Source organism: Petaurus breviceps, unplaced genomic scaffold, assembly GCF_028583685.1.
Source record: "Petaurus breviceps papuanus isolate PSGF00001 unplaced genomic scaffold, PetGlider_PUasm1.0 90700, whole genome shotgun sequence".
NCBI classification, from domain to species: Eukaryota; Metazoa; Chordata; class Mammalia; order Diprotodontia; family Petauridae; genus Petaurus; species Petaurus breviceps.
Window position 1 is genome coordinate 982,374 of NW_027187315.1, and position 10,131 is coordinate 992,504.

Genomic DNA, 10,131 nt, shown 5'->3' on the forward strand with positions numbered 1-10,131 from the left:
TGTGTGTGTGTGTGTGTGTGTGTGTGTGTGTGTGTGTGTGTGTGTGTAAATCTCAGAGGGGAAAGACCTTCAGGGTTTCTGGTCCAAATGGAAACAATTGCTATTTCCACTCACCCCAAGTCAACAGAATCCAAACAATGACTAAATAAGCCTTGGGCTAGGACCTATTGTTGGCCAATTAATGAGAGCCTGAGTGATACAGACATTCAAGTACATATATGTGCACACATACACACAATGTAGGCATTTATGTATATATACTTTGTTTTTAGTATATATACAGACATACACGTGGATAAATATACATATATGTACACACATATCTATATATGTGTAATTGGTGTGGCAACAACAGATATAATGAAAAAAATTAAACCAAATATCTATTAAGCATCTGTTATATACAGAATACTGTGTTGGGTATTAGGTAAACAGAGAGAGAGAGAGAGATTTGTCTGAAGAAAGAGATATAGGTGCCTAGAAAATGTACCAACCAACTTAAGATTTCTGAAAGAACTGTACAGAAGAGAGGAGTTAACTAGGTAATAGAAGATGAATATGAGAATATGGGGCAGCTAGGTAGCTCAATAGAATGCTAAACCTGAAGTCAGGAACACCCATCTTTATGAGTTCAAATCTGTCCTCAGACACTTACTAGCTGTGTGACCTTAGAAAAATCACTTAACCTTGTTTGCCTCAGTTTCCTCATCTGTAAAATGAACTAGAGAAGGAAATGGCAAACCATACCAGAATCTCTGCCAAGAAAACCCCAAATGAGGTCATGAAGAGTTGGACATGACTGAACAATAATACGAGAGTATAGCACCATCCTACAAAAATATTATTAGGAATGCTAAGGATTGGAACATGTAAAGGCTGGTGAGGGAAGCTAAGGACAACAAAAACAATTATTTTTAGCTAGTTTGTTTGTTTTAACTATATCAGGAGGTAAAAAAGGATCAAAGAAGAGAGAGGACCTTTACTTGGAGGTGGATGGGATGATGATAACTGACCACAGAGAGAAGGAAGAGCTGCTCCATTCTACTTTTATTTCCCTTTTCTTCACAATGGAGAATGACCTTTACACTGTAAATGAAAATCAAAAATGATGCCCAAGATAAGTTGAGATAATGACAAAGCACAGAGCTATCCTTGATTAATTCAAGTCACCTGACCCAGATGAATTACACCCTCAGTTCCTAAAAAAATTGGTAGATGTGGTTACAGAACCACCATTAGTGATCATTTAAAAGACCATGCAAAATATCCGTCCCGGTTTCCAAAAAAGGGAAGAGAACAAAGTTTACAAACTATAGGCTTGGGAGTTTGACTTTGATTCCTGGAAAAATTCTAGAATGTATCATTAAAGTGATGGTTGAAAACATCTATAAGAGGAAGTAGTGATTACATAGAACCAGCATGTATTTTTTGTTGTTGCAAAGACAGAGATAAGACAGACAGACAGATTAGATAGATAGATAGATAGATAGATAGATAGATAGATAGATAGATAGATAGATAGATAATGGAACATTTATTAAATTCTTATCAGGTGCACTATGCTAAGCATTGAGGACATAAAAACAAACCAGCAAGAGAACCCTCTCAAGGAACTTACATTATAATGGAGATTACAACATATATAAAAGAAGCTAGAAAAGGAGGTGATTGGTACCATGATGTGGAGATAGCTGTGAAGTAATATTGAGTAGTGGTATCAAACTCAAGTAGAAACTGAGCCCCAAAATCATACATAAGGATCCCTGAGGGCACATGTTGATTTAGAAAATCACACATCGGCATTTTATTTGTTCTATTGTCTTTATATTTATTTTGGTAACTATTACCCAATTACATTTTAGTCTGGTTCAGGTACGGAATATCATGTATGATGTTTAAACCCAAATCACTCTGGCTTTCATCGAATGGCCAATAATAGCTCCTGATTCAAGCCTCCATAGCTCATTGTTTAGATTTTGATGACTTAGAATGAGTGAAAATAGCAATTGTTTTCTGCTCTCTCCAGAAACTTTGGGGGTCTTTCCTTCCCAGATCATTAGTTTTTTTGATGGTAAATTAGGCCACTTTTTGTTTCAATTCTTACCTAGCCCTTAGTCATTGAATGGGTATGGCCTCAGACAAATAGACCTGGGAAAGGCCAAGGTCACTCTTTGCATCCCAGGCTATCTCCAGCCATCTTGACTTTTGTCTTACCACTGGACTTTGAGACTCTGGAGGAAAAAATGAACTTGATGACTTTGAGTAGCTCTACTTCACTTAAATCCAGTTTACAGGCAAGTCAAGACATAACCCTCATGATATCACTGTCCTCTTTGAGAACAAAGAACCACCACCACCACCACCAACAATAACCGCCTCTGGTATAGAGCCCTGGTTCCAGATAACACAGTATACAACCTGCCCTTTAAGAATTTGGTGTTTCAAGAGTAGGTTCCAAGGAGGCAAATGAGGAAGATAGCTTGGAATACAAGCAGCCTAGTATGGAGATGGCCAGGAATTGTTGTGGAGGCCTGGTTCCAAGTAAGATAAAAGGAAAACCCATGTATGAGAGCTGGGAAGAAAGGGTTAATAATTTTTTTGACAGGATTAATCAACTAGTGGGTGAGGGAAATGCTGGGAATATATCAGAGGCATGCTGATTGTTGAATTTTCAGTGTGAGGATTTACATTTTGGAAATTGGAAAAAGCTACAAATCAGAACTTGATTTATCATTTTGTTGATTGCCTAGACATAAGAGAGTGATGGAGACAATATTAATAATGCAGATTAAATATAACAGTGTGTTATGCTTTCTGGAGAGTCAGTGGTTAGCATACCCTATATAGAGTTTACTTAGATTTCAGCAAAGCTTCTGATTATTTTATACTACTTTTGGAGAGAATGGACTGACCTGGATTAGATTACAATACAGATTTAGAGCTGACAAAGAACATTCCTGTTAATGGTTCAATTTCAATATAGCAGTTAGTCCACAATCAGGGGTATGTGCCTAAATATTTAACAACTGGCTCTCTGAAAATAAACGACATGCTTTTAAGTTTAATCTGCATTATTAACATTTTCTCAATCACTTTCTTAAATTTAGACATTCAATGAAACAATAAATCAAACTCTGATTTATAGGAAGGTATAAACGCTCAAACTGAAAATTTAACCATTAACTCTCTACAGCCTGAGCTGAATGCAGCATACACCTTCTCCAGGAGAGTGTCCTTGGGATATGTTCTTAGCCCTTGGCTGTCTAACATTTTTATCAGTGACATGGATAAAGGTATAGATGGTATATTCATTAGATGACACAAAGTTGGGAAGAACCTAGTCTGAATGACCTAGTCAGGATGAAAAATTATCTTGACAGGCTAAGCCTAGAAAGACAAAATTCAATAAAGATGAATGTAAAGTCTTTTACTTAGATACAAAATGAAATCACCTTTACAAGTATAAGATGAGAAGTTAGATAGCAGTTGTTCTGGGGAAAAAAAATTTACCTTGGAATTTTAAGAGATTACAAGTTCCAGATAAGTTACCACTTTGACGTGCCAGCCAAAAGAGTTGCTATGTTGGGCTGAATTAAGAGATGGCATAGCTTCCAGAAAGAGGGAAGGGTTAGTGCCTCTACACTCTGACCTCATCAAACCTCATCTGGAGTAATACCTGCCTACTCACAGTGTTACTCTAAAGACTGAATGAGATCATGGATGTGAAATTTACAAAGGTAAAAGATGACAGTGGAAAGAAGATGCATGGTCTAGGAAGAAAGCAGAAACTAGTGAGGGATGACTATTTTTGCACATAATGAAAGGTAGGGTTAGATCTTCACTTTCTCAAATCATTGTGATATTAATGCCCATGTATATAATGCATCTTACAATTTTTGTTTGTTTGTTTCCTCATAACAACCTTGTCAGATAAATGATGCAAGTGTAATTTTCCCCATTTTGTAGGTGAGGAAACTGAGACTCCAAAAGTTAAAGTAAGTGACAAGAGCCAGATCCTGGGCCTAGCTTAATCCTAGTCCAATATTCTTTCATTTATACAAAAGAGAATGAACCTAGGAGAAATTAAGGAACAGTCAACTCTTGTGACACCTTGTCTATGACACCTTCTCTGGCTCCCCCAGCTAAGAGAGCTAAAAGCCTTCTTTTTCCAGTCTTTCATGGCACTCTGGCATCTTACACACTTAATCTATATTTTATTATACTTGTGTGATATCTCATCTCTTTGCTTAATTGCATCCTTATGAAGATGGGAAGTAGATTGTTTCATTTGAGTAACTCAAGACCTAGCACAGTATCTTAATGAAAATAACTCAGATTTACTGTATATATCACCTCAAGGTTTACTAAGCACTTTCCTCATAAGGAAGGTAGGAAACAAATATTAAGCTCCTACTATGTATCAAGAACTGTGCTAAGCACTTTACCAATATCTCATTTAATTTACTATTATTCTCCTTATTTTACAGTTGAGTAAACTGAGGCAAACATAGTATCTTGAGTAAATCCAATAAAGGTAGCCTGGAGTACAGACTTGAAGATGAAGTTTACTAACAAGCAGATGTGGAAAGTGAGGCAGACAGAGGTCTAACTGTTGTTTAGCCATCCTTTGCGATGACTGCTGCTTTATACCAAGTAGTTTTGATGACCATCCTTTTCAAAGAGGACCAATGCTGTTGTAAGACATCATGGGATGACGTCTTGACTTGTGGATGAATTGGATTTAAGTGGGGCAGAGTAGCACAAAGTCATCAACCTCTGTATCTGAGATAGAATTGGAACTCAGGATTCTGCACTGTACTAACTATACTACCTAGTTGATTATTTAGTAACAGAGAGGATCCAAATTTAGATCCTTTGTGTCCAAAGTCAGCATTCTTTTCACTGTCACATTTGACAGTGATTAGTACCCTCATGTTATAGTTTAGAAAATTGAGGCTTAAAATTTGATTAAAATTTGATTCTTAAAATAACACAATGTGTTTGGTCCTCTAGATATTTATATTCCCATTTTTAGAGGAAGAAAATGAAGCTCAGAGAGGCTTAAATGACTTTTCCATAGTCAGACAGTGAGTGAGAACTTCAGAACTCCTGTCTTTTAAATCTGGTACTTAAATTGAATGCAAGGACCCATTCCTTCCCTGCTCTGCCAATATATATACACACTTGGCAACCAACTCCTGATGTTAGAACCTTTCCACTCAAAACACCCCCTGACTTGCTTCTCTTGCTTTCAAGTCCCACTCATAGGACTGGGGTTTGTTGATGGTTGAGTTTATTAGGTTATCCTTTATCTCTCCTCCCACTTTCTCCCAACCCTTCTTGGCACGTGGATTCCAATAATGATTTGCTATGAAATTAGAAAAGCCTGCAGATGCAGATAAAGACAAATTCATCTGATCATGATTCTCTATAGATGCAAGGTGGCATAACAGAAAATTCAATTACTGATCAATAGCCAGTGAAGGACATGAATTACTTGTCCAACTTCACCTCCCTGGGCTCAGGTCAATGGCAGCTGCCACAGAGAGTAGGCAAAATACCCTGCAGTGGTTAAATTATGGGCTAGTTCTTCTACTGTGGAAATGACTGTTTAATCACTTGGATTCAATCTGGGTATGTCTCCAATAAAATGTCCTGATTCACAGGCTTCAAAAGGCAACACGTTCCATCTTTTCTTGCCAAACTCCAGCCCAGCTTTCCCCATTACTCTAATAGTAATTTCAGGTTTAAAATTAGGAACTAGGAAATCTGACCTTGGCATCAGAGTCCAGGGGGGGGAAATTTCAAATTGCACATTCATTTCCAGTTCTAATGACAGTGTACAGCAGATACATAGTTTGTGGCAGGCCCAGGCCCAGTTGTTATCAAATAGCAAAAAGAAAAAAAAAATTCAATTTTTAAAAATTAACCATCAACCAGGTCCTCCCTTCTGATGAATCTTAATTTTTAGAAGTTTTGCTTCTCTCCATCTTCCATCAGCTATGTTACTTGGGTTTCAATTCCAAGGAATATCTTGCTTCCCCCATGAGCTGATCACCAGAAATCATATCACTGTGCAAACTAGACTGACTCAGCTGTAGGTACTTAGCACCTTCCTCAGCTGCCTAAGTTGCCTCTCACCTCTGATGGGAGAACTGAAGCAATAAATTCTTCCCAAAGGTTTCCTATGTAGAAGGCTCAGAACGTTCCAGGTAACTCTGCTTACCTTCAGCACCTCTGCTTGATCACCAAGGAATATCAGGAAGTCATGCCTTTATGCTGGTACTATTTTGTTCTGCATTCTGTTTAGGTTCCTCTTGTGTATTTTTGTCTTCCCTCATTATCTTGTAAGCTCTTGGAGGGCAGGAACTGTCTTTCTTTTTCTTATTTGTATCCCCAGGGCTTAGCACAGTACCAGGTACATAGTAGGCACTTTGAAAATGTTTTGAATTGAATCCAATCTTCCCCTGGGTATCCAAGAGCTATCCAGAACTCATTGTTGCAATCTCCTTTCTCTATCTGGTTCTATAATTTCAGCTTTGAATTTATAGGGCCCCTCTCCAAACCTTGAAACCTTCAAACTGCTTTATAAATATTATTTTATAATTTATAAATATTCCTTTACTGCAAATCACCTCACTGTCTATATAAATAAGACTAAAGTTTGAGTGGCTAGTTGAAGGTCACACAATAAAGTTATAGATTCCAGTGTTCACTATTGACTCCCATTCCCATTCCTTTGGAATGGTTGGATGAGAACAATTTGTTCCAAGGGCCATGAAGGTGACTGTGAAGCACTAAGAACCTGGTCAGACATCGAAGACCCCAAGCTCATCCACTGTATCCTTAACCATTGCCAGTCATCTCAACTTTCATCTTGCCTTTGGACTTTGATGACTCTCAAAGAGAGTGAGGCTGATGACTTTGTGCAAGTCTGCCTCATTTAAATCCAGTTCACTCAAAAATGAAGACCTGATGCCATTGGTCCTCTTCGAAAACCAACAGATGAACAATAATTGATTTACCTAAATCCTTAAACCAGACTATCACCAACTTCCTCAAACTACTCTTCCAGTCTCCCTGACCTGTGATCTATGAATAGAAGACAATGCTTTATTCTCATCCTCTACCTCATTTTCTGTTTCTGGGAGCAATTTGCTTTATCCTTATGAATACATAGTCTATTTTTTTTTGTTCACAGTGCCCTATAGTCAGCCATTTGGTGATAATTTTCATCCCAAATAATGTATGGAAGATCTTATTTCAGCTTGCCAGTAACTCTGGTAGTTCAACCCCCTTCATTTTACAGATAAGGGCACTCAGACCCAGAGACATAAAGTGACTTGCCCAGAATCACTCAGGTAGTAAATAATAACTGGGAGTCAAATCTAGGGCTTCTGACTCTAAGCCAGCACACTTTTGGCTATATCACACCTGCAGTTATTAATATTCCTGTTTAATAGATAAGAAAACTGAGGCTTAAAAGAAATTTTATCCATTATCACACAGCTAGTAAATGTCAGGGATAGGTTCCAGGACTGGGGAAATCTGTAGCCTGGAGCTCACATGTGGCCTTCTAGGTCCTTGGGTGTGACCTTTTAACTTAGTCTAAGCTTTATAGAAACCTTTTCCTTAAGGGGATTTGTTCTGTGAAGTTTGGATTCAGTCAAAGGGCTGCACTTGAGGACCCATGTATGTGGCCTTGTGGCCGAAGGTTCCCCACCCCAATTCAACCCAATTCCAATTCCACTTATTTCATTTGACCTTCATAACAACATAGCAAGTTTTTTACTCTGGATACTTCTATCCATCCCCATTTTATAGAGGAAGAGAATACTTTATAGATCAGTCATCAACTATCAATCAATTAATCAACAAACATTTATGAAATACCTATTATGTGTTCAGCCTGGGGATATACATGGACCATAAAACTAACTACTAATTCAAGCCTTCGCCTAGATATCAACCAGCTTGTTTTTGAGGCAATTAGGGTTAAGTGACTTGCCCAGGGTCATACTGTTAGGAAGTGTCAGGTGTATGAGACCAGATTTGAATTCAGGTACTCCTGACTCCAAAGCCAGTGCTCTATCCTCTGCACTACCTAGTTGCCCCACAACTATTTTTTTTAAAGGATTTTAGTTCAGGTACATTTAAGAAAACTAGTTTTTGGTCTGCAAAACAATATGTCTGGTGCGAATGATTTTTTCTCATTTACAAGGTTCTTTTGATATTGGTACTTAGTAGTATATTCAATTTCATCTAATGTTTCTAAGCCCCTCTCCAAACCTTAACACCTCCTAAAACAATAAGAAAAGAGAAATATTTAAGAAAACATACCTTTCCTGATCTAAGCAAAGAAGCCTCTGTAATAGTAAGGTTGCCATCAAGCTAGATTTAATCAGTAAAGATCATTAGATGTAGGAGGAGCATCAAATTCCTTTAAAAGTATACTGCTAGGGGCGGCCAGGTAGCACAGCAAGTAAGAGCACCAGCTCCAGTGTTGGGATGACCTGGAGATCAAATCGCGGGCTCAGACACTTAGCACCCACCCAGAAACACCTGGCCGTGTAACCTTGAGCAAGTTACTTAACCCCGATTGCTTTAAAAGAAAAAATAAATAAAATAAAAGTATACTGCTTCTGACATCCTACCACATGATTTGATCAAACGAGGAACCATGACAAATAAGACTTACTGAATTTCAAAACTTAGTCCTTGTTCATATGTACATGCCTGTGTTATAGGGATTGAGAATAATACATGGTAAGGACGTGTGGCTAGATATTGTCAAATCCATATCCTGGGAGGACACAGAGGTATGACATCAAACAGCTTGGTAGTACAGGACATACAGAACCTCTGATAATCTTGGGGGTAGAGTAGGGGAAACAAAAATTTATTCGACTTCTATTATACTAGGGATTGTTCAATCATTTCTTTGTGACTCCATCTGGGGTTTTCTTGGCAAAGATACTAGTGTGGTTCGCCATTTCCTTCTCCAGCTCATTTTACAGATGAAGAGATTGAGGCAGAGTTAAGTGACTTGTCCAAGGTCACACAGCTAGGAAGGGTCTGAGGCCATATTTGAACTCAGGAAGATGAATGCCAAGTGCTATATAAATTTAATCCTTTTCACAACAGTCCTGTGAGGTAGGTGCTATTATCCTCATTTTGCAGTTGAGAAAATTGAAGGAGACAGAGGTTAAGTGATTTGTCCACGATGTTCACTCAGCTAGTAAGAGTCTGAGGCTGGATTTAAACTCAGGGCTTCCTGACTGCAGGCCCACTGTTGTATTCACTGTACTACCCAGCTGGCTAGGCTGCTGGCCCAGCAGTGTGCCTGGTCTCAGGGTCCAGATTAAAAAAAAAAAAAGATGAGAGTCCTTTTGAAGTCGGGAGACTTAAAGCTAGGTTAGTCAGGACTAGTTGGCCCCATGTCCAACAAAGATATAACTTTAGTGGTTCTATTCTATAGCTCCCGGTAATGTAATCTGATGATACTATCCAGAATAATGCACCTCCCCTTTCCTCCCCTCCATCATCAGACTCAGAGAAATGAATATAAAACTTCTCCCATGATGTTACCATAGCAACAAGAGGCTGATTCCAAAGTGACCTGATGGGAGGGGCCCCCAGTGGCAAGACTAACATTTAGAGGGAAAAGGATGATCCATTAGGTCTTTTCATGTAGAAAAAACCCTGGTGGATAAGACCTTCTAACTTCTACTGAAAAAGATCCCCAGAAATAGGAGCCAACAGATTACACTTCTTGGTGAAACCATAAAGATACAAAGAAAATAATAAAGGGAATAACTGAATTAGCCCTTAGCTTGAGCCAGGATTCCAAGAGAGACATTTGGACTGATGGCTCAGATATTGTTGGACATGAAAGCACTCAAATAAATTGTAAGAACATTTTCCTATACATAGCCAACTGCTTAACAGAAAGTAGATCAGCAGCTGTCCAAGGCACTGAATAGAAAGACATTCTCAGCTGCCACAGGCCCTGTGTCCCCACTACAACGTAAGAGTGAATAAGGCCATCTTCTTTTGGCAGAAAGAGGTAAAATATGGTTTTTAGAGGGGGAAATCTCTTTAAATATTATGGCACAAGTAGGGAATTATGGC